Source organism: Anas platyrhynchos, chromosome 8 (assembly GCF_047663525.1).
Source record: "Anas platyrhynchos isolate ZD024472 breed Pekin duck chromosome 8, IASCAAS_PekinDuck_T2T, whole genome shotgun sequence".
NCBI lineage: Eukaryota > Metazoa > Chordata > Aves > Anseriformes > Anatidae > Anas > Anas platyrhynchos.
This window is the reverse complement of record NC_092594.1, coordinates 14,898,561-14,925,293: the sequence shown is the minus strand read 5'-3', so window position 1 is coordinate 14,925,293 and position 26,733 is coordinate 14,898,561. Positions and strand designations below refer to the sequence as shown.

The 26,733-nt window shown below is 37.1% G+C and overlaps 1 long non-coding RNA gene across 1 annotated transcript in view; it reads left to right on the top strand.

Annotated features, from left to right (window-relative positions):
- Positions 1-26,733, top strand: part of LOC110353704 (uncharacterized) — a 526,570-nt gene that overhangs the window by 333,204 nt on the left and 166,633 nt on the right. The window contains exon 9 of the long non-coding RNA XR_011810868.1: positions 16,062-16,281. This is a non-coding gene — a long non-coding RNA (uncharacterized lncRNA). The remainder of the gene's footprint in view (positions 1-16,061; positions 16,282-26,733) is intronic.

Sequence of the window (26,733 nt, the reverse complement as noted above, 5' to 3'; positions counted from 1 at the left end):
TTCTGTAGTAAGGATTATTTCTGAGTTTTGATCAAAACCTTTAGACTGAGTTATTCATCTTCATGTTACATTAGCTTCATGTTCAGGTTTTGGAAATGGTTGCCATCTTAAATGAGTTCTCTGTGTCAGAAATATATGATGACATACAGCACTCAGACAGCTCTTTATTCTTTAAAAAAAAAAACAACACAGTTGTAAATTAGGTATGACCAAGAGACTATCATAACGGAATTTCTGAAAGATCTCCTTAACGTAACGAACTTATCCTTGATATGCCTACTGAGAAGACATTATACTCTCACTGACTTCATTTCACAGAATCACAGAATTTCTAGGTTGGAAGAGACCTCAAGATCATCGAGTCCAACCTCTAACCTAACACTAACAGTCCCCACTAAACCATATCCCTAAGCTCTACATCTAAACGTCTTTTGAAGACTTCCAGGGATGGTGACTCCACCACCTCCCTGGGCAGCCTGTTCCAATGCCTCACAACCCTTTCAGTAAAGAAGCTCTTCCTAACATCTAACCTAAAACTCCCCTGGCGCAACTTAAGCCCATTCCCCTCGTCCTGTCACCAGGCACGTGGGAGAACAGACCAACCCCCACCTCTCTACAGCCTCCTTTAAGGTATCTGTAGAGAGCGATAAGGTCGCCCCTGAGCCTCCTCTTCTCCAGGCTGAACAAGCCCAGCTCCCTCAGCCGCTCCTCGTAGGACTTGTTCTCCAGGCCCCTCACCAGCTTCGTCGCCCTTCTTTGGACCCGCTCAAGCACCTCCATGTCCTTCTTGTAGCGAGGGGCCCAAAACTGAACACAGTACTCGAGGTGCGGCCTCACCAGAGCCGAGTACAGGGGGACGATCACCTCCCTAGCCCTGCTGGTCACGCTGTTTCTGATACAAGCCAGAATGCCGTTGGCCTTCTTGACCACCTGAGCACACTGCTGGCTCATATTCAGCCGACTGTCCACCATCACTCCCAGGTCCTTCTCTGCCTGGCAGCTCTCCAACCACTCATCTCCCAGCCTGTAGCTTTGCTTGGGGTTATTGCGCCCCAGGTGCAGGACCCGGCACTTGGCCTTGTTAAACTTCATGCAGTTGACCTCAGCCCATCGGTGTAGCCTATCCAGATCCTCCTGCAGAGCCTTCCTACCCTCGAGCAGATCGACACACGCACCTAACTTGGTGTCATCTGCAAACTTACTGAGAGTGCACTCAATGCTCTCGTCCAGATCATTGATGAAGATGTTAAAGAGGACCGGCCCCAGCACCGAGCCCTGGGGGACGCCACTAGTGACTGGCCTGCAACTGGACTTGACTCCATTTACCACAACTCTTTGGGCCCGGCTATCCAGCCAGTTTTTAACCCAACGAAGCGTGCGCCAGTCCAAGCCAAGAGCAGCCAGCTTCTTGAGGAGAATGCTGTGGGAGAAGGTGTCAAAAGCCTTGCTGAAGTCAAGGTAGACCACATCCACAGCCTTTCCCTCGTCCACCCAGCGCGTCACTTTGTCATAGAAGGAGATCAGGTTCGTCAAGCAGGACCTGCCTTCCATAAACCCATGCTGACTGGGCCTGATCGCCTGCTTGCCCTTCAAGTGCCGCGTAATGACTCCCAAGAGGATCTGCTCCATGAGCTTCCCTGGCACTGAGGTCAAACTGACAGGCCTGTAGTTCCCCGGGTCAGCCCTCCGGCCCTTCTTGTAGATGGGCGTCACATTCGCTAGCTGCCAGTCAGCTGGGACCTCACCCGATAGCCAGGACTGCTGATAAATGATGGATAGTGGTTTGGCCAGCACCTCTGCCAGTTCTCTCAGTACCCTTGGGTGGATCCCATCCGGCCCCATCGACTTGTGCACATCCAAGTGTCGTACCAGGTCACCAACCAGTTCTTCGTGGATGGTGAGGGCCACATCCTGCTCCCCGTCCCCTTCCACCAGCTCAGGGTACTGGGTATCCATTCAATTTCCAATTTTCCAATTTTCAATTTCCATTGCTCTTTTGGATAGACATGTTTTGGGCTGAGAAGGACAGATACATCTCAGGTATATTTCTTCCATCTCAGCCTGCTGTATGTCTAGAAGTACAAAATATGACTTTCAGTGTTTCTTATTTGGTGGGGATCCCTTGACACAGAACAGTGTGTTTCTGTTATTGAGGTAAAGTAGGGTGAAAGTTCAAAGTGCGTAACTCTGCTTTACACTTCTTTTCCTATGTATTGTAAATGTATGTGATGACCTAACGTTAATTTTATTTTTATTTTTTCCAAGTACCAAGTTTGACCATATTTCAAGCACTAAAAATATACAAAATCCTTTCATAGGCAAACATAAAACATGCACGTTCTATGAATCATAAATGAATGTTTTTATCTGACTAGATCACAATCCATTTCCATGTGTATAGAGTTGCTGCTAAAAATCATGACTCCTGAAATGTCATTTTTAGACTACAATCTGTAGACTTAAGATGGAAAGTCATTACATCATTTTTTGATTTAAAAAGAAAAAAAAAAAGTCAAGGTAAAAGAAGGAAGGAGAAGAGTTGGAAGGTGAAAATAGTTTTTCACAGGATGCTGCACTTTCTTAGAACTCTGTGTAGCTGTAACTAGTAAGGTATAACTACATAACCTGTAACTACATAAGGTGGATTTTAGAAGTTTATACTTTAAAATATAACTGTACTATGCTCTTCTATTTTTTCTCTTTGTTATGAGATGACAGGAAAACATCACAACAGCTGTTTGAATGCCTAATCAAAATAGTCAAACTACTACAATAGAAAAGAAAGACGCAAAATGTTTTTCACAGCATGTCATATCTTTCTCTTTGTATCTGAATTGCATCATAGTTCTGTTAGCTGGTGGGACATAATCTTTCAAGCTTTCACTATAAGCCTAATTTTATATTGGGAGGATTCTGTGCACATGGAATGTTTTCCGATATAAAAATAAGACTCTGATCTGCTGTCCAAATTACCCCCATCTATGCTTGTAGCATTCGAATGATGTTAATGGAATTGCTCAAGTAAAGACTTCTCATGGGGCACCTGGGAGCACTAGTCTGTATTTTGTGGGGAGATTAAAAATATCATTTTGTCACTATTGCTTAATATGTAAAGCATGTTATGCAAAACCCAGTGCTCAGGGGAACAACATAAATTTCCCTTTTATATTCCCATTATGCCAGGAGCTTTGCCAACTCATAAGCAAAAGTACTCTCTTCAATGTTCTTTGAATATAAAATAGGCAGTATACTTGGGAAAAAAAAAAAAAAGTCATCTTTGTAGTTGTGTGACCTATTGGTTCGAGTGTTTAATTTGTGAAAACAAAACAAAAAAATCTTGAAAGGCAAAATAAATAAATACAAGCCTTCTTTTCAGTTAGGAGTTTGGGTCTTCATAATCAAAAATAGGTCACTGTGAATTGATTAGCAAGAAAGAGAAAAAAGACTTGAAAAAAAATATAGAAATGAATATTTCCCAACTTTTTAATCTTCTGAATATGTAAACATATAAAATACATATTTATATAAATATATATAATCAGAAGATAATTATGAACAAAGGTACTCAGACCCAATTTAAGAGTTTGTTGAAAGGAATTAGTAAAAAAAATATCTGAGAATCATTTTCAGGATAGTTATTATTCTGAATCCAGGTTTATGAACTTCAGATTTTTGTATTTCATAATCACTTAGAAACATTCTTCAGTTGAACTGCAAAAAAAATATTTGAATATCAAGTTTACCACTGCCTAATCTGAAAAAAATTTCCTTTTAAACAGATCTCATGTTCTTTCAACTCTAAAACTTGTGGCACAGCATGGAACATTCTCTGTAGATTACGCAAGGTCCATAGCTAACTGCGCTGGATTAATTTTTTCTTAGGTTTTCCAAGTAGTATGAAAGTCCATATCTGGCCAGTTGTGCAGCCATTGGCATAAAACCCTACTGCTAAGTGACACAGAATCTAAAATTCGTCTGTTTTACTAAAAGTAATTTACTAACAGTAAAAATGCACTAACAGTAAAAGTACAGTGTTCATGCAGAGATATTCACAGAGAAATTTCCCAGCCTTACTCAAGCAGTTGTTACTTTTTAACACTGCATGTGGGAAGATAACTTGTTTTAAAAATCAAGACTTTTTTTTTTTTTTTTTTTAAGTCCCTGTTTTCTGGGTTTATGGCAGCACTCAGATGTAGTGCAATAAACATGATTTAGGAATTCAAATGGATGCATGGAGAAAGATGCAGGAGGAACAATTTTTGTATGTGTAGTGGTAGGAATAGAATGGAGTGGAACTGAGATCAATTTTTCAAGCCCATTTATAGTTTCTGAAGTCCTAAAAAAAGATAACATCTGTTGTAAGCATGAATAGTTGCTTGCTGACTGAAAACAGCAGGAGGCCTTGCTGTTAATCATCTGTATTTCTGTCAGCAATCACTACAGTCAATGTGAATGACTGAAGCACTTTCCAGTTGTGGGAGAAACACAACGTCAAAGCTTAAAAAAGAATGTATGGGCATCTCACCAAGAAGAGAGAAGTGTTTTCACAACGCACAGAGGAAGCCTTTCGAAGGTTTCTATCTGTTTGCATGAGGTGAATGCCTAGGGAGCAAGCAGATGTCAGAATAAAATAAAATTTGTGAATTTTAATTGAACTGTTAGTCTGGAGACAGGGAATGGTACATTTGTTACAGATTCATGTAAAAGGATTTCCAAACTGTTCTCCAAGTGCAGTTCAGGCATAACTTATATGTTCACAGGGTTGTTTTTAAATCCTATCCCTTTCTGAAATAACACTTTTTAAAAGGAAAAATCTGACGTTCTTCCTATATTTATTGTCATTTCCTGTAAACATGCTGTGTCTTGATAAAAGGAACATCACCACAGTTCACAGCACTAACTTCAAAATGAAGTGTAGTACTGCCATTCCCCTGTACAAAACAGAAACTAATGTTGATGCCGAAACTTGATGTGAAGGAAGGACAGGTGTTGCATGGTGAGGCAAGAGAGTGTCAAACACTGGCAGCAAACTGCAGCAGAGTTTAACACTATTTTCCAGCTCCAGCCAAGTCTCCTCTGACATGAAAACTGTTGACTAGGATGGGGAAATTTGCTGGTAGTCACCTGTCTAGTATTAAAAGCAAGAACCTGATTAAAAGTCAGCTTTGCTTTTTTTTCTAAAGGCTGTTTTGCAGTTTTCTACTCCTGGACTTCTCTGGAAACTGAATTTGAGAATCTTGCCTATACTGTTGTTAGCATTCCTTTTCCAGCTGATTAAGGATGTGGTGCTATATATTCAGGTTTTCACTATGGAGTATGATGGTTTCAGGATCAGATTATAAACAAAAAGCCTATACTAAAAAAGTTTTGTGAAGTCACATTTTCTTATCCCAATGATTTTTTCCACTAGGAAAAAAAAAAGTCATAAATCTAATTATTAGCCAACGATGGCTTTCTACAGCAACATATGAGATGCATTATGTTGCTTCAGATCTTTGGAATATTCTGATTTCAGATTCTTAGAATTAGGTATCCAAATGCTAATGATGTATCCCACTCCATATTTTTCTGTGTCCTTGCATGGAAATATTCTGTAGATTGAAATTATTTTCTTTATTAAATTCTGTTATTTTTTTGCTATTCAAGCATAACTATGTTAAAACATTCAATACAAACTGCTTTTTTTGATCAGGAACACTACATAGAAATCTGATCATTTTTGAATGCATCTACTGATAATTTATTTTCATTAGATTTTTTTTAATATATTTGTATTTAAAAGACGTTTTCTGCATGTTATACTGTAATTAAGTTTCTCAATACAAAAAAAAGTACTTATCTCATTATTATTTTTGAAAGGCATTTGGTCCTTTACATTTTTCAAGTTGAGATAAAACTAGAAAAACAGCCTGTAGCATTCTTTATTGCAAATGTTCATGATTAAATAAAACTGTATTTCCAAAAATAAAGTGTCATTATGCCATAAGCTTTATTCCTGTCTTGCATTACAATTAGTTGAATCAAACTAATACTCTGTTTCCACAGAGATCAGCAATGGGGAAGTGCATTCAGTTTGTTCCAAGTTCCCCCCTTCCCTCCCAGTCTGCTTGGGAAACTGAAATTGTAAAATTCTTTGACAGCTACAAAGCACTGGTTAATCAGAAGTGGGTAAAGCATTTATGAGCTTTGGGTTTGTTTGTTTGTTTGTTTGTTTGTTGGGGGGGGGGCTTTTTATTGTTCTGTTCTGTTGTTGTAGGGGAGGGTAGGACCCAACTTTTCAGTTTTCAGTTGTGATAATTTCTTCATAACTTCTATCCACGGTGAGTGGAGGCTGGAAAGTAAGTAGTGGCTATCAAAAAGGTGTTTTGCTTGAGCTAGACATGTTTAGACATTGATCTAAGTCTATTAAAGCTTTGCTGAATATAGTGTCTGGAGAAATTAGGACTTTGGAGGTGAGGGGGTTATAAACTGAGGAGGGTGATGAATCCTGTAGTCTTGTTTTTGTGTGGAAAAATTTGAAGACATAATTACTCTTGCAGAAGATTCCTCTAAAAGAAATAATTGCATTCAGAATGCTACATTAATACAAAGAAGTTGCCACTGTGAACAAGCTTCCAAAAAGAATTATGCGTTCTATAAAAATAAATTCCCTTTTCTTATAAACTGCATACTTGTTTAGATAAGGAGAAAGCAGAAATGATTGCATCTCAAAACTAATATTCTTGATAGTCCAGACAACCTGTAACAGATTATTATGAAATTCACCTGAAGCAAGTAATTTTGCCAGGTCTGTTTTTAGTAGGTATTGTCTATGGCAGAGCAGTTGTTATACATCATCTTTTTTGTTATTGGTCATAATATAAACTTCTGAGTGTTACCTACAGTTAAGTTATTTCCATTTTGAAAGTAACTCTGAGGGTTTGAGAGCTCTGTAAATACCCAAATATTAAATGCATTGCCTAAACATACTTAATATGGTGGGCTAACACATATTGTATGCTTCAAATTCCTAGTACTCTTGTTAAAACCTATCTTTTCAATCATGGAAGGTATGCTGAATTTAAGACTTGGATCTTTTTCTTATAATTGTATTTTCCGGAGAAGTACAATTGCAATTTGCACCTGAACTGAGAGGCTACTGTATTTATCCTATGATTGTTGTCATTTTGGGATTTCTGTAACTGAATGTTTAAAGCATCTTTGTAGTGGTTATCGTGTCTTGAAAATTCAGGGATAATTTCCATTGTTATTTAAGCCAGTTAATTGCATTCCTTAACAGTTCCATTAACTGCTTCAACAGTGACTGCTAAAAGATAATACATAAACACTCACTGAGCCTTTTAATTATGGCATAAATACCATTTCAATACATCAGAATATCAACTACATACCTTCAGCAAACTTCATTTCTTTAGCTGCAAACAGAGGTGGTCTTGTTGGGCTGTCCCATCCCTGTAACTCTTGTGCTCACAGTTAGCCTCTGACTGCATCATTTTAAAAATGAGTATAACTGCTTCATTACCTGAATGTTATATTCATCTGAAGTAAAAAAGAGATAATAAAATGCGGGTTTTTCAACACAATAATACAATTATTACTCCATTTAAGTTTATTGCCCATTGACTGCCCTCTCTATGAGAACGTCAGACCCAAAACTATGTAATTCAGGGATTCCCATCTGACAGTCTGAATTTCTGAGTGAGGAAATGAGTTATTTCTACTACAGTAGTTTGTCACAGGTAGAATTATTTCAAGGATGTCCTGGTTTGCATTCAGGAAGTTTTCATGCTATCCATTAACAAGAGCTCTGGAGAATAGCTGTTCACAACGATGACCTCCTCCACTGAGTTTGTTTCCAATAGCACTTGCAGCAGGTGATTTTAACTTATACTGTATTTAAGGTGACAGCTGTCTATTCAGGTGATTGAAAGTCCCATAGTTTGCACTTCTTCATTCCTCAGTGTCCCCTCACATCCTCACGTCACAGTCCTGTGCCATTGGTTAACATTAGGTTCTACTTGTAAATTTTAACCAACGAAAGAAAGCAGTTTTCTTCAAGGTTACAGTAAAAATATAATGAAATTCAACAATTTGTAAAAATGTTATGATACTTTATTTTCTGGCTTCAGACAGCTTTAACAATTTCACTTTTCTCATGAACTCATATGTTCTCTCTTTTTTTTTCTTTTCTTTTTTTTTGGGGGGGAGGGAGGAGAGGTTGACATTTATTGTAAGAGGTACCCCACACTGGTTAGAGTGCTGTGGCCTTCCTTGGACAACATTTCTGTCTGGGAATGGGCTGGACTACTCTGCTGTAGTTTCGCTATTTAGGTTAGAACGCAATGTGTTCATTACAAAAACAGTATTGTCTTTTAAACCAGGAGATCTTGTTTAATAAAAGGAGGTGGCAGTCTCCACCAGGGTTTGCAAATGACATACTGTGTGACTACCTCCATGGATTGTCAGCCTGCCTTCTCATTTTCTCGTCTGGAGTTTGTAAGCTTTTTATGACAATTGCTTATCATGTGCAAACCATCAACTCTGAGGATTCTGAACAGTCCAGAAATAATTCCTATTTTGTACTCAGTAGTATTTGTAAAGTAAACAGCAAATTAACGTTTCCTATGCTCAGATAATTAATTGTTGACAGAGGGATTCTTTAATCTACTTTAGGTCTGTGCACATAGTATCTGAAAATAGCACATGTATTAGTTATGCTTTCCAGTGCTTCTGACAGCAAAAGACAGAACATAGTAACTTGACCTGGGCAACTTGCACTAGGTGGCCCTTCCTGAGCAGTGGCGTTGTACCAAATCATTTCCAGAGGCCTCTTCCAACTTAAGCCATTCTGTGATTCACCCTGAGTTTATACGAAAAAGGGCCTTCTGCACATCTAATTACTACTACATACTGAATTATCTTTGCTGAACTAGTAAATTCATCGTATTGATACGATAGCCTCTTTGCTTGCCATGTCTACTGGAGACTTCTCTGGATTACGCACTTCTGTGTTCACCTTGAGAAGCTATCGCTATTCTAATATAAAAAAGCATTTCAGTGTCTCTTAGTACGCATGATTTGAACAGGATGGTGGGATGGTAAGCTCTCTTCTGCTTTAGATGCTAAAGTGTTAGTGGAGACTTTGCCTTGCAGAGGTAGTGCTTTACTAGGAAGATGCTATGCTATGGCGACTGTTTCCCATTGTCAGCTTCTTTTCTTATGGGTGGCATGACTATTTTTTATTTTTATATTTTTATATTTTTATATTTTTTATTTTTTTTTTGCCAGAGTACCAGTTCTATTCAACCATTTCTTAAAATAAAATCACATAGCTAAATTGTCAGTGACTGTAGTACACAATGTGAGATAAAGGCTCCTAAAGCAGAGGCATATTTTCTCTCTACTATTTTGTGTGGGTTTTCAATTCTGCATTATATAATATGGTAAATTACAGAAGTTGTAACTAAGTATTACATGATCTTGTGAAAATAATAATAATCCTGGTAGACTATAGCACTTCCCAAGAAAGGATCCTCAAATCTTATTTGTATCTCAGAAGATGTAAACTGGCTCAGCTGGTACAAAATTGACCTACCTCAGCCAGAAGGTATTTATTTGCCAGGGAAGATAGTACTGCTTCACTTCTATAGGATACAATTGTATATGCTAGTTGAATTAATTATATTGAAATATAACTAATGAGGTGACCTTATTTCACAAATTTTGCATTAACCAAATTTAAAGTACACTAGAATAAAATTATAAAAACTGACTATATTGAACATAGTTTTAGATTACGTAATCTAATAGTCATAGTGAATTTTCTGTGGAAGTAAACAGCAGAACCATTTGCATTGTCATAATTAACCCTATATACATGTCCGTTCATGATGTGCTAAATATATCACAAAGCTTTTAGCTGTTGAGAATCTTTTTATATAAAAGAATAGGTTTCTTAGCAGGTTGTTGTTTTTTTGTTGGTGTTTTGGGTGCTGCACCTTCCCCCACCCCCAACAGAAAAGAAATAGAGTTCACACAGAAGGGCTTGATTTTTAAAGTGCTGCTTTTGAAACTCTCTGGTGTAGTAGGAAATAGGGAAGGCCATGTTAGCTTTTAATGTCCTGGGAAGTTAGGCACTGGTTAACATTCAAAAAGTATTTCTAATTTTAAAAATAGAAGATGCAAATTTTTGCATTTGTTTTCTAAACCTAACATTTTTTAATTCCTTTATTAATAACAAAATTGAGGATGGCTTCTTCAGTGTTTTGGTGCATCAAAGCAAGATCATCTTTGATATTCTTCAGTTTTCTGAATTAATAAGAATTGTAATAAGCAGGCACAATTATAGTGATGTCTCATAAACACAATGTTCTTGAGACCAGGTTGATCTGTAGGGCACGGATAAAGCTTTTATTTGTTTGCTAAGTAAAAAGTACTGCAAGTAAAAGGGGGAACTTTATTGTTCAGCTGTGAATTTAAAACTTATAAAAACATTTTTTTATGATGGCAGTTATTTCTGGCTAATTTTAAAATGTCACAAAGTGGATAAAGAAACCACGTGACTCCTTAGCAAATTGGCAGAAAATGTACCTTTTCTGTATAATTAAGCATTTGTTGGAGACAAGCAGAATAAAATACAGAAGTGTCTTTCTGATAGAACCTGTCTCTAATAGTCAGCAATTAAAAATGCTGCATCATTCAGATATAACCTTTCCACATCCTGTCTCAACATGCCCTCTAATCTTTAAATATGTTATTCATTTAATGTAGTGGGTCAGAGGATAATGTTAAACTCTAAATCAGTCTCTTCTCTAATCTTTCTAAACCTTTAAAGCCTTCTTTCGGAGAGAATTGAAATTACTAGAAGGATTTTATCAACCATTCAGTGTCATAATTTGCAGTTTCTTTCAGTTTCTTTCCACGTGTATTTTGCTTGTATTCATAAAAGAAGAAACAACTGTATCCATTACTTTTCCAATCCAAGTGGTTTATACCCAGTGAGAAAGTAAAAGACATATGTCGTGATCTCATTAGGCTTACCTGCAATTTCTAACATCAGTTGCACATTTCTTAGCATCAGCTTCTAAACTCCTCTTGTAAAGTACATGCGATATGGGCATTTCAGATGAGTGACCTATATGTAATTATCATGGAAGTTGAATATACATGTATGAAATCTAAATTGACTGTCTGATTTAACAAAAGTTAGGAAAGACTGTTCTAAAAGATTTACCCACAGCTGCTTGATGACCCAGATCATTTAATTCTCAGTCTTGTGCTTTAATGATATTGCATGCTTCATTCTTGTGTGAAAAATATGTCTTTCAATGCCATTAAGTTTCAACCACATGGTTTCTAACACTACCAGACAAATTCAATAGTAATTCATATTGACAGAAGGAAATACAGCGTTTGGTTGGTGTGGTGGTTTTACCATGCTGGGCAGCTAAACCCCACAACCACTCTCTCACTCCCCCTCTTTTTAGATGAGGAGGGGGAGAAGTAAAGCAAAGAACAACTCACGGGTTGAGATAAGGATAATTTAATTAAAGGGAAATAATAATAATAATTAAATAAAGATTATTATGAACTAAACAATTTAACTAAAGGGAAATAAAAAGGGAAAGAGGAAAAGGGAGAAGGAAAGGGAAAATAAAAAAAAAAGGAGGAAAACAAAATAAATGAAGGCTATGTGGAAGTGCAGAGGAAAGAAATTACTCTCTACTTCCCACAAATGAGCGATGATTGACCACGTCCTTGAAGCAGGGCCTCAACACACGCAGCCAGTGTTCAGGAGGAGGACTGACGTTTTCCCAACGAGAGCCCACCCCTCCCCTCTTCTTCCTGTTTCCACCTTTTATTGCTGAGTGTGACATCACATGGTATGGAATATCCCTTTGGTTGGTTTAAGTCAGCTGCCCTAGTGATGTTTCTCTTCTCACTTTTTGCCCACCCCCTAGGAGGGTTAGAGAGAGGCCCGATGCTGTGCCACTGCTGCTCAGCAGTAGACACAACACTGGTGTGATAACACTGCTGTTCCAGCTACAAGTGCAGAGTACAGCACTGCATGGGCTGCTGCAGGGAAATTTAACATTCCAGCCAGACCCAGTACAGTTGGAAAATCCAGTCTACTGTGGCTCTCAAGTGAAACTGAGTAGAAATAAGGAATAAATATTAAAAAAATATATATTTTTAAAAAATAGAAAGGAAGTATTTCTTTTGACACCAGAATTGATATTGCTGAAAAAGAATGGGTCAGATGGGACAAAAAGAATCAGGTTTCTGCCAGTCTTTCTCAGTTAAAATATAGGTGAATTTGGCAGAAACTGTTTTGGTAAAACCCTCTTATTAATAAAATCATTCCCACTCAAGATAATGAAAAGGATCTCACCAAAATTAATGGGGAAAAAAAAAAAAAGTCTCACCGAAATCAAATTGCCCTCTATTTTATCTGAAAATTTTGCACAGAATAAGGAAAAGACAATGAAAATACAGAAAAACAGAACAATGTTCTATAAGCTGTATGATAATGCCAATGAAAGGAATAGTGAGAGCCTCTAATGGCAATAAATGTAGTCAAATGTTCTTTCGGTTGTTTGGTCTACTTTTATTCATTTACTCAAATACTGTTAGCAGATGGACTAACTTAAAAATAGGAGTCGTATCTTTTGTGATTAGCATTGAGTTCTTGAAGAAGATAGGGCTGGGCTATTTCAGGGAAGGAAAGGTGTGAGACCTCTGAGGATACTTGAGAATAAATTCCTTCTTTTGTAAAAGAAAGGGGCTACAAATGATCTTGAAATTACAGCAGAGGACATAGAGAAGCAAGGTTAATGTTGGCCATAGCAGACACCTGGGGCACCTCTAATCTGTTAATTATTTTGCCTCACTTACAGGAGAAATTCACTTATTGCATCTTGTCAGAAGCTTTTCAATACATAATGAATTAACTAGAAGAAGGTTAACAAAACAGTTTATATCAGCATGTAAACCTCTTCCATTAAACACTAATGGCATGAATTGCCCCCCTTGCTTTTCTTTTAGAGATAAGGATAGAGTCATTAAAGTAATTTTAAATATTTTATCACCTTTAATGTACTCGAAAAGACAAGACTTTGTGATACAGTCTCAGACATAATTCCTAAATGAGCTCTTTCCTTCATAAAATTACTCATTAAGCTGTCTAGAAAGAGATGCATGACTGTCTGCTTAATGCAAGCATTGTCAAACCTCTGATATGTTGTTTTATATATAATAAAATGAAGTAGCCTAAACTATGTAGATAAAAACATAAATTATATTAATCTATAATTCCTGGAGCTAACTGAAAACCTGTCTTGTATACTATGGAAAAATAAGCTTCTTGTTTTCATAGGTGATGGGTCCTCTCACATGAGTGGCCAAGTGGTCATGGCAACTTTTCAGTCATCTGAAATAATAGAAGAAAATAGAGGGCAGCTTTCCTCCCAGGTTCCCATTCTCTGGACTTCATCAAAGCCATTCTCAATTTACTTCTGTTATGAAAGATATAACTGATGAGGTATTCTCTGTGGAGTAACTGCTATTCAGATCACAGGTTCTACCTTGATAACTGAGAATTTTCTCCTCTTTTATAGGTTTTGTCACAGTATGGCATATTGTGGAACAAATCACTCCTAACCTGTAGAAAGAGACCTTTGTTATCTTGCTTTCCAATGTAATTTGTGTCTGAGATGGCTGGAAGGGCTAACCGTCTTCAAAAAGTAATACTTAATTCAGCTTGGAAGACTAGTAGTACAGACTGCCTCATGTAAATAGTACTTTATACTTCCTCCCAAAGGTCTCTGGGGACTTGTGAGATATGAATCTCACTTGGCTTTGAATGGCATGAATCTATTTTCTCAGGATAGTTTTATGGGAGAAATGGGGGATCAAAACAGTTATAGGTCTCACCATATTAGAAAATACCTATCTTTCCATAGCAAATTGCATGGAAATAGGTATTACATAAAAGAGTAATTTGTGAAAAGAAATGGCTAGTTTTACCCTTCTGCAACACATTGAAGAAAGAATCTAGTCAGGATACAAGGCAGTGAAAATGGTTAGGTCTGAATGTCAGACCACTACAAATGTTTTGCCTTCAAAACAAAGTGGTTTAATTAAGTTCCACTATTCTTCATTTCTGATTCCTTCTCAATAAGCAGGACTGCTTTTCTCCTTATCAGTAGCACACCCACCCTTCTTTTCTGCCTGCTTGATACCATGTGAACAAGATATTCATTTTTCACACCTACAATACCTTTGTCCTTTAGGACATTGCATTATTGAAGTTAACCCTGTGCTTCCTTTCGGGGGAGTTACCAGATGAGTATGGATCTGATAAAAAAAAAACTGGCTGAGGTTATTAGTCCACTACGAAACCGGACAAAGAAAAAGGATAGAGAGCAAGGTAAATGTCATGTGTCATGCAAGTGGTATGAGGAATTAAGTACTCCTTTTCTAGGAATTGCAAAACCCACCTTTGTTGTGACTCTCAGGTGGCTGAAATGGAAATGCAGCTGCAGCCATTCTCTCCTTTTTGACCGTCTTCCTTATCCACTGAAGGCATGAATCCAATTCAGCACTTGGCATTGTGAAGTCATAAGCTAAATAAATGCACAGTCTAATGGCCCACTGGTACTTGCTAAACATTAAACTGTAAGAATATTATGTCTTAATTTGAATAGTATGCTCCATAAGCTGTCAACTAAAAAATAAAACTAAGGTCAATAGTTGCTGAGAAGTTGTGGAAGTAATCCAGCATTAATTCCTAATCGGTAGTAAAGAACAGAGCAATCTCTATTTAAACCACTCTTTTTGGAAGCATGTAGGGCAATATGCATCTCATGTATGTGTGTTCTTTCTGTAAACTCTACTAATGCAGCTTGTTATATCTTCTACCCAGCACGTGCTCATTTATGACAGATGCATGGGAAAGCCAGAGAGAACTTTTGGAAGCCATCTTTCAAAGGCTTCTGGTTATTCATTAGAGTGAAGTAGCGTGATTTCAAGACTTTTGTACATGGTATAATAGTAACGCTTACAAAAATCAAAGGCAGCTCAGGCAGAAAGAGAACATTCCCAAAGTATAGAATAGTAGCCAAATGAAAGAGCAATTCATTCCTACGAGAAGTGTTAGGCAGGCATATGAAGAAATTGAGATGGACAGATGGAAATGTACTATGGAGAATCGTGATCTGAATGATCTTTCTATTGAGTACTCATACAAAGGATATACATGGATAGTTTTGCTTCAGTTTAACACAGTTGCCCCTCATGGAAGTGTTAGCATTCTCTGTTTCTAGGTTGTTGTGGATAAAGAAGTAAACATTTTGCCTGAAGCATGTATGGGCTAAATGGGATACCATTAGCCTCCTGTGCTTTCAGGATTTTTGTGTTATTTTGAGATCAGAAATCTTATTTCTTGTTATTTTATTTTGTTTTTCAGGCACCTTAGTTAATATAAATTAGGTGAGGAAAATAATATATATATATATATATACACACACACACACACACTAGGGACTAAACCATACTTCTGTCTTGAGTGACTAGGTGAAGGATTTAATTTCTTACGTATCGCATAGTTAATAAATTCAACTTTGTGAAGTTACATTTTAAGCCTAAGAACTTGATATAAATATATATATATATATGCATACAGTAATACTAGAAAGTAATACATATATAAAAATTAGAATGAGCTCTAGAATTAGAATTAGGTAGTAACAGTGACTTCAGGCTTTTGTGCTCAGCTGTTGTGCCAACTCTTCTCTGTTTATAGGGGACAATTCCATGTAGTATCACTACATAATGCAACTAAGACATTGCAACTGCTCTTTCATGCTGCACTTTCGCATTTTCCTCCATCCCACAGCTTCTCCTTTCCTATTCTTCCTCCCCTGCTCCCAGTGTGTCTCACAAGCATGGATTGAACCATGACAAGATGTGGTCTGTTATGAGATCGTTTATAGCTGTCTAGGCTGAGCTCTGCCTATTTATACATTTATGTATTTCTGAAGTTCTTTACTTTCTATTTACAGGTACGGGATAAAATTTGGGCCATTTAACCAACTCCTTCCATGTCTGTGCCTGGCCAGAATGTCTGCTGTAGCATAATCTTTAGTTGAAGCTGACTTTGGCTTTTGATGATCCAAGACGATCAATGAAGCTCGGAAAGACTTAAGGGATCAGGAAGAAGATAGACAGCAATCCTCGCTAAGATCCACAGCATCCTGAAACAGAATCAGAAGCCCTAGTAAGGTACTGTTTTATTAGATATCCATCTTCCCACCTTAAAATTCTCAATGGCCCACTCACAAAACTCATACTTCATTGACCCTGCTCCAGAGTGTTGTTCTGCTGCTGCAGCAAAACTTTGCAAAGCAAGATTTCCTCAAGAATGAGAATAAGGTATTTTTTCCCTCATTCTTGAAGCAATGATATTGAGCTGGTTCTCTTACTAGTGAATCTTGAAAAGAGTTTCACATTCCTGAGCCCAGAACCATACAGTGATAATTTCGTTCAAGGACGTTTGGGTTTTTAAAGAGATTCATAATTTTCTCTATTGAGAAAAAGGAATCCACATGCAGAGAAAAATTCAATCAGAATTTTTCAAGAAGATTTCTGTTGCACGTAATCTTCATCAGAGTATCTCATTAGATGGCTCAATAGAAGGCAGAATGGTCTTTAACCTTCTGCTGCACAGACTAAGTGATAAACCAGATGCAGGATTTCAAACGTTTTACTTAATCATGGTTCATAATGAGTGTTTAATGATGGAAGAGGGAAAGGGAGAGACATTCATATTCTTTCCACTTCCTCTTTAAAATGGTTTCTACTGACCTTTCCTAAATGACCCACAGATTAGGTTCCTAATAACTTATAATTAATATTTTCCACATTATGCTCAACATATGAAATCTGATGTCTTAATTCTAATACCCAGCAATTGTTATATTTAGCCACAGTTTATGAACTTGACGTAAGCAGTGTATGCAAGATCTAAAATTTGTTTTTATAGAAGGTGCTACACAAGTGCAAAATACTATTGTAGAATAAATGAAGATACAAATTGGTGTTAAGTGTACAGAGTGTATTCAAAATACTCTTTGATATTACAGTATTTTTATCAGATTTTTGCTTGAAGGGTATTAATGATTATTATGAACATCACTGAAAAATCTAGAGACTGAAACATCTCTTTCATCATTGTTGCATGTTAAATTTAACAAAACACGCGTTTACAAGGTGTTCATAATTTTTCAGTAACCACAATGTTTATTGCAAAATCATAATTATACCTTTGGAGTATTTGATCTAAAAGTAGGTAAGTGTGTAACAGCAAAATTCTTTTTCAAGATTTAAGGAAAAGCCAAAGTTATATCTGGACACAATTAATAGGGAAATCTGTGTTTTTATCTACTCTGCAATGAGTCTTTTATTCTAAAATGCATAATATATGTAGGTAGTTGAAGACTAAGATATAATGATATTTCATTTTGCTGCAACATGCTTAACAGTGACATGTAAAATTTAATCTCAAACAAGATAAAAATAATAATAATAAAACAACACACCAGGATTTAACAAGTTTGAAGACATGATCTGAAACAAACTGATGTCTTTAAAATTAGTATGGAGAATGACTTCAAAGAAGTTTTAGAACAGTTATAAATTTTAGGGGAATTTCTTTCTACAGTTCAGGCATTAAGAGATTTCTTTGTACATCTCTCAAGAAGCTGCAAGTTTGGTGGTTTTGTGATATTCTGTAACAAATGTTGTTCCTGAATGGTTCTGCTGTAGCTCACTGACAGTTACAGTAATGCAGCTGTTATTTGCTTGCAATATTTAGAGAACACATTAATTGACCAACAGAATAAAAATACTGTTAGGCCACCATGTGATCTGCTATTGAGATGTTTCTGTGTGTGCTTGTGGATAGAGCAGAAAATCAGAAAAGCTTTACACAACATTGACATGAGTTCAGCTGAAGTTCTAAATATTCTTGGAATAACATATTTTGCCTTCACAGCTTGTGTTATTACGTGATTGTCATATTAAACAGAGGTAGTCAGGATTTTTTTGTTCATATTTTATAAAAAGCATCTGTAAAGTACAGTATCATAACTTTATGGTAGGCTATACACATTTTTCTAAGAAATGTTGGGATTTATTTGGTATATATGAAAAAAAGTTATTTTATGTTAATAAAATTGCAGATACTCTGGGACCTACATCCCAAGCAATAACATTAATAGTGGAGATTCCTTATATTTTGATTGGTCTAGTCACGGAAAACAAATTCAGTTCCAAATAACAAAAATATACAAGTTTTAAATTAAAATGGTTTACAAATCACAAACAACAGGTATTAAAAAATTAGAAGTGTTACTAGCTCTGACTCACAGACAGAATTGATGCTAAATCTGTGACCTTTGAAGTCCACAATTGCTTACTAGAACCTCAGTTTTCACCTCCGAATTTCTCTACTGAGCTTACCAAAGAATTTATATCAATCCTTCAGCTAAAGGTCGCAGTGTTGTGCCATGTTATCTGGATTTTTATTATTTCCTCATAAACTATGACATTTATAAAATGTCAGCATCTAAGGAAATCAGGCCTCTATGAACATGGAAGAAGAATAAAAATCTGCTTACTTTGGCAATTCCATCAGTGTGGTTCAGAGTTATAAATGTTATCACAATGAATAATGCATTGTTTTGTGTTGTTTACATGTATTAGTGACTGTTCCTCTGGATAGACATGCATGTTTAGTACACTTAGAAATAAAGTAAGGCATATTATAATTAGATGGATTATATTAGATGGATTGTGCCATGTTCAGAGACCACAGAAAGGTCTTTCTCGTCCGAACTTACACTAGATTTGGTTCTCCAGTTTTCCTTTCCTAATCCAAACCTGGACTGATCCACACTTAGGGAACTCATTTTGGCACCAGAGTTCAGAGATAAGTAGATCTGCCACTACCAGCTCTCATCTCAGGCTTCAGCAATAAGGGAAGTTCTTCACCTCTCCTGTTTCTAAACTTTAACCTTAGTCTTCCTCAGTTTTTACCCTTTTCTGAAACCAAGGGTAATGTTACTAATAGCAACCAAAGTTGTACCAGATGAAGCCTTCCTCATTTTTTAACAGCCTGTGTACTACCCAGGATTACGAATCCTCTTCATTCTTGTGGTCTTTTTTTCTTCCTGAGCTGCCGGTCTGTCTTTTGCCATTAATTGTAGGTGGGCAACACACAGACAGACCAAAATCAAACATATAGGTAGAACTGTGTTAACATAAGCTCTTGTGTTAGTACATTTGATCATAGTCCTTTTAACTCAACCTTTTTCAAAGGATAACATGAATACCAAGATCTGAATCACTTACCCATATTTGGATGATACACTTCTGTAAGAAAACCAACTATTATCCAAGCCATTTTCCTTCTATGATCAAGACAGAAATGTTGAATCGTCAGGATCCAGTAGTTAACTGTCAGTTAACTGGAGCGTCTTAACTAGTCTTTTCCAAAGCTTAACCTGAAAGTAAGCATGAGTCACTGACCAGTTTTTACCATAGCTCCATTAGTCATTTAGAGCAAGATGCTCATTTGTTTTTTTGTTTGTTTTTCACCTTTATTTTTCTGAATTTTACCTCTATCCCCAGCCTTAACGATATTTGCAAGAAACACAAACGCTGATCCTTGTCAACTGCACCCCTCTTTTAAATACAACGGGCCATGAAAGACAAAGGTTTTCAAACCTTTCCTGCAAAATGCAAGTGAAACATGAGATTTAATATTAGCCTTTCCTATATTCAGATGATACACAATTTATTTGTGGGGGAAAAGGATAGTTGTGATACTAATGAAACAGCAGAAGGTAATGTGCTAGGAAAAAAAAAAAAAAGGCACAGTAGAGGAAGGAGAATAAGCAACATCAGCGGCTGAGGCAAACTACTTTCTCTTGCTTCCTGCTGTCATTTTTTTTTCTTGCTACTGAGTCACCTTGCTGCACTTTCAGGCTTGCCCACTGACTATCTGAAATAGCACTTTATGTTCCTGTGAAGCGAGAAAAAACGTTAGTGTTTTCTAATTGCTGTGCACAGGCATTAAGTGATAATGCACTGTGTTGCCACTGAGGTGTTAGGCACTTGAGACCAAACCTACATTTTTATAAAATCATGAAAATCCACTGTCATCTTTTTTTTTTTTTTTTTTTTTTTTAAATGTATAGCAAGGGTGAGATCTGCGAAAGTAAACATCAGCTCAAATGGTTCAGTTAATTTCAATTTATCCTTGATCATGAGTGCTCTAACCCTTGAGAAATGCCTACTAAAATCAGAGGCTTACAGCGAGGACAAAGAGCATCTCTATTTTTCCTTTTAATTTTTAAAATCTGTGTTTAGTCACTACAGTGAGTCCCTTTGGAAAAGGAACTGCAGTTGTTACATCCAGACTCCTTATTTCTAGATTCTGGGTACAAGCACTGACTGCACACCTTGGGCATGGCCGGAGAGTAAAAGGTTCTGGTTAAGAACCAAGCAGAGACCGAGGCTCAGCTAAGGGGAAATGCATGACAGGAAAGATTTATATCTCCCTCAAACCTGTTTGCATGTTTTCCTATGAGAGTTCCACGTGAAATCTAACAGCCCCACTGTGAGATATTGAGATAACGTTAAGTACCTTCCCTTAGGTGTGTTTCATATCAGGCGGGAGAGAAGTTCATGGGCATGAAATTTTGGAAAGGGGTTTCCTAATCTGACAATGAGAAGGTTTCTAGTGGCCTTTACCAGAGGCAGAAGCTGGTTATAAATAAGGAGGTAAAGTGGTAAAATAAATAAATAAATAAGGGAAATGTGAATAATAAAAAAATAAATATAATAATAATAAAGTAACTGATAGTAGGAGTGAAAAAGCAAACAGAACAACAGAAGTGAAAATAGTAGATTCCAGGGGACCATCTGGAGCCCAGTCAGAATGGGGTCTTCTGGTGAATGGGCAAACAGATTTTCTTTGTGAAATTTGTCGCGGTGACTGGTCCAGTTGTTACAAAATGAAAGGCATTTAATGAAGATATTAATATCATAATTTTATTTGAAAAAGCCTAGGAATTTCAATATAGTTCAGACCACCAGCTTACCTCCTGGAAGGCTTTTGCTGACTGTTTTTTTACTCAAATTCCAAAGATTTTTTATGGTCGTGTCAGTTTATTATTTAATGTAAATTTAGTGTAAGTTTATTATTTATTATCTATCATTTAGACTTCCTGTTAAAGTACAAATAATAACCATGACCAGTAAACATTATTTAAGTGATTACAATGCAAAAGAATGCTGAATATAATGAGAGAAAGAAAGGAGTGGGGATAAGTAATCAGTGAATACAGGGCTGGGAAGTGAGGGGATCAATCTCAAAACATGTCTGATGTGTTTGTTTATACTTGGCCTTGTTCTCGTGACTGTCGTGGATCCGCTCAAGTAGGCAGCTGAGCTCCACCACAGCCACTCTCTCACTCCCCCTCCTCAAAGAGGAAGGGGGAGAAAATACAATGTAAAGGGCTCAAAGGTTGAGATAAGGACAAGAAGATCACACAGTAACTATTGTAAGGGGCAAAACAGACTCTGCATAGGGAGATAGTAAGATTTATTGCTTATTACTAACAAGCTAGAGAAGTGAGAAACAAAGGAAAGAAACCAAAAGCACCTTCCCCCCCATCCACCCTCTTCCACCTCCTCCCCCCGAGCGGCGCAGGGGAACGGGGGAATGGGGGTTATGGTCAGTCTACAGCACTTCTTCTCTGCCGCTCCTTCTCGGTCACTCTCGTCCCCTGTGCTGTGGGGTCCCACCCACGGGTACAGTCCTTGATGAACTGATCCAGCGTGGGCTTCCCACAGGCAGCAGCTCTTCCAGAACTGCTCCAGATTTGGGTCCATACCACGGGGTCCATCCCTCAGGAGAAAACTGCTCCAACCTGGCTCCCCCACGGGCACCAGCTCCTGCCAGGTCACCTGCTCCTGCGTGGTCTCCTCTCCACGGGCTACAGGTCCGGCCTGGAATCTGCTCCGGCAGGGGTCTTCCACAGGCGGCAGCCTCCATCGGTGCAGGGCCACCTGCTCCACCGTGGTCTCCTCCACGGGCTGCAGCGTGGAACCCTGCTCCACCGTGGTACTCCATGGGCTGCAGGGGGACATCCTGCTTCACCATGGGCCTCACCATAGGCTGCAGGGTACTTCGGCTCCAGCGCCTGGAGCACCTCTCCCCCTCCTTCTTCTATTTTAATTTCAAGCTTTCTTTTGCTCTTTCTCTTCCAACACATGAGACTGACAAGTCTTTTCTACTTGTCAGTATAAATATCATTCTGCACCTTTCTCCAAATATATGTACTTTTTTTTTTCTTGCTATTGAAATGTAGAAGACGTACTAGGATGTTTACCACTAAATGCACTAGTTCTTTTACTTGTTACAGCTTTGTCACACCATATCTATTAATTGGTTAGGCAAGTTCATGCTCAGAGGAAGCAGGTTCTGTAAAGAGTTTCTTTACTTTTGATGGAGCATTGATTTATAACCACTTCCTTACATTAGGCCAGGCTGGTTGGGGCATTGGCCAACATGATCTAGTGGGTGGCATCCCTGCCTATGGCAGGGGGGTTGGAGTTAGATGATCTTTAAGGACCCTACAACCCAAGCCGTTCTATGGTTCTATGATTATCAGGTGTGTAAAGAAGAAATAACTCATTATTTTCAATGCAATAACAAGGTTTAGGAAGGAGTGATAATTAAACCAGGTAGAAATATTTAAATACTTACTGGTATCTAGAATCAGCCTTTTTTTGATAGGTAATATTTGATTTTATAGATCCTCTTTAGGTTATATGTGACATTTGGACACTGCAGATAAAGTGTGGCTTTGTGTTGTGTAATTAATCACATAAATCATACAGTGATGTTTCTGCTCTCTGCTTCAGAACTTCTAAAGCTGGAAAATAATACAACAATCTCCAGCAAATTATTTTGAATGAAAAAAATAAAAAGGAAAAGGAAAATAAATGCTTTATGTGTTGGATATGTCAGGAAACTGAACACAAAGATTTTATTTATATCATCAAGTTTAAATATTCTCTATATGATTCTATAAATTGCACTGGAAAGATTGGCTCACTGGATCAGCCCTTGTCAAATGTCTTTTGAAATGTTTCTGCTGATTTTCTTGAGAGAATGGCATCATCATGTGATTAACCCACTGAAAAGCAAAGAAATTCTGCCTAAAAAGGTGCTTGAGATCTGTAGGGTCCTGTATTCTTCCTAGGCTGGGGCATCTGGCTCATGTTTTCAATTATTTCAGTAGTGCTGCGGAAGGAATCTAGGCAAACCCTATAATTTCATATTTTTCTTCCTTCCTAGAGAAGCACATCGTGCTTTTGATCTCATGCTGTTATTCTCATCGCCTTGTACCTGAAAATTGCAATATTGTTATCGCAGTTGTCAATGGAAGTGACTGCTGCTGGGGTGAGACTCACCCCATCTTTCCCTTTGTCCTTACCTTTTGATTATAGTATTTTGGTTTACACTACATGGCCCAATAATATGTGTGCACAAAGTTAAACAACCACCAGTGTGCAGCAACTGCCCCTGATAAATGCATCCTCAAATCAGTGCTAATAACATTATAATCTATTCTGTTTAAGGAATTATCCATTGGGAATTTGAGTGGATTCTGATGGAAATTATACAGTACTGTAGAAGTATTTTGGAGGGATTGTTTGCTACTAGTGCTTCTCGTTGCTGTGTTCTGGCAGTCTGACTATCCAAATTAGGAGTTGGTGGGTGTTCTGTTTGAAGTGAGAACAGAAAAAAAATTGCATGTAAGCTTTTGGTGTACTGATATTTGAAGCAGTGGTATTACCAAAGAGATAAAGAAAGAGGGCTTCATTTGAGGGTGAATAGTTTGTGGAAGAATGTAGAACCATTGCTGGAGAAGAGGAACAAGTGTAGAAGCATGTCCGTAGGTGACTAGTGTACATTCCCTGGATCTCTCTCCAAGATGCTCTCTGGCCAGTCAAGACAGGAGACTGGGTTCCCATGCACCTCTGTGTATTTGCAGCTGATATACAGGGAGGCAGGACAAGTTCCTTGTCTTTCTAACAGACACTCAGAAAACTCTATAACGAGAAGAGGGCAGAGTATCTTGTTCCCATTGTGGGATATTTCTACTGACAAGAGAAGGTCCCTGTGAGCTTGATCCAGCACCTTGGAAATTAATACAAACATTTTAATTGCTCTCAGAACTGTCATGTGCCTAGCAAATCATGACAAGGGGCACTAATGTAATGTTTTGCTTTCCACATATAACTTCATGTTTCCACGTACTGGTCTTTCTACCTACATTTTTGCTGCCTAGTCTTTCTTCTGTCTACACATTAGATTTTAAAACATTAATAAGTTAATAAGTATGATGAAAGTAACCTTTTTATTACTAAGGGCTGAGGAGGTAAGGCTACTCAGAGTTAGGGTTTTGATGTAATTATTTGCAAACACTGAAACAGATTTTGAAGGTGTAATTAAATAGTTGAGGCATTCTTGACTTGCTTTTTCATATTTTTCACGTATTTTGAGATGGTGTGTATATAATTTATTTTCATGGCATGCTAGTGGCAATGCTCTTTTTACCTTTAATAATCAAGATTATTTAAATAAATCATGTCATTATGTAGTCCACTAGAAACAAAAGGTTATAACAGTAAAACATTCATGGCCTTACTAAGAAATAAATAAATTAATACTCAGTTCTGCATTTTCTGTCCAGCCTCTTTGCTATGTGTGAAGAAAGTTGGCGTACTTGCCATCTGTCAGCACTTTTTCATCTATGTCCCATTCTTGCTCATGCTGCTTCACCTGTGAGCTGAATACTCATAAACACAGTCCACTGGTGTTACATGAATACATCCTGCTACAACAGCAGGAGCTTTTTGAAATTTGCTTGTCCAGTGCATAAAAAATGCAAATGATTTTGAGCAACTCCCACACTTTGTCAGGTTTCACTGAAATAATTCACTCATCCTTTGATTTAGCTGGAAATTACTGAATTATGATAAAATAAAATGTATAAAAAATCATCCTAGATAAACACAATATCATAGAAAGGCATGAAAAATTAGAAGTAGTAAGAATGAACTGTTCTGGAGTATAAGCTAGTTTATGGGCAGACCCATTTTATCTAGGCAAGGATCCATTTATCCATTTGAAGTGTGAACAAAGTCAAAAAAAAAAAAAAAAAAAGAATTCAGGCACATTCCTCTGTGTGAGTTATATCAGTTATCAAAAATCTAAGAAATAAATTCATATACCTGTATAAAAATCTAAGACATTAGTAGGAACTTTGACTCTTTTGAATGAAGGGAATAAATGGATGTGAGGGAAAAATATTTTCTTTAAATAGAAAGCCTATTTTATATGTATATAGTAGACTTGTAATAAGCTTTTTCTTTGTTTTAAGAGATTCTGAAGAACCTATAATTTTGTAAATGCATATATTCTAGGAATAACAGAAAATAGGTCAGAAAGAGACCTTCAGTGATCATCAGTGGAATTCCCATGCTCTGAAGCAGGCTGTCTTTCCTGGCTGAAGTTCAGCTGATTTTTTCTTAAGGCTCTGCAGTGGTGGAAGCTTCAAAAGCTTCCTGTGTAAATTTAATCTAATGCTTTATGTCCTAATTTCTCCCTGTTACTCTACTCTCTGATAAAAATGAATGAGAAAAACTTAAGAGAAGTCCTTGTTCTTATGGGACTTCATTAGATTAGTTTATTAGATCTTTGCTGGTTTGCATAGCCCTGTCTAAGTGTCCACAGATTTGCCCATGAGTGAATATTCAAATATGTGAGGACTGTTGGTTAACACGTTCTCATGGCATCAAGCTAAACGAACCGAAACAAACTGATTCTTCAAAGATTGAAATCTGAAGTAGAACTGTTGATTTGTAACTCTAAAGATATCACCTTTTTCTCTTCAGTACTGTCCTATGGTAGATTAATACCCATGGAAGCAAGCTACTTCATACTGACAGCAATTGGAAATTTCAGGATAATCTCTTTTAACTACTTTTTTTTTTTTCTTTTGCTAAACTGACAGTTCTGTTTTTTAAGTGTAAAGGCAAACATATCTTTTTTATTATTATTATTTTCACTGTAACGGTTCATTAGCAGTATTTTTAGTTGATTTTCATTAAGTAAGGACACAGTCATTCATATAGTCTCAAGTCCATATATCCACAGGCTTAGAAGAGATGCAGAGGCAGTCAGTCCAGATCACAGTCCTCATGGGCTTGAATTCATTTTCTCTCACCTCTCCTGCCACATCATTTGTTGCAGCTCACCCAGAAATCTGTGTTTCTGTTCTTTGGACGTAGCCTGAATGACCAGAGCCTTGGGTTTTTAAAACTGTTTTCAACTGCTTTCTTGCCTTTTTTTTTTTTCTATTTATTATTCTACTATTATTATTTATTATTCTATTTATTATTATATTATTTTCAATTGTTTATTTTACATTATGTTATTACTCATTATTATTGATATTTTATATGAATTATTGATATTATATCAATGATTTCAAATATGCATGACCTTATCTCTTTGTCTTTTCCAAACTTCTTTAATAGATGCAGCTAGAGTACTTCTTTGAGACATAAATTCTTCCTGACATCATTTCTTAT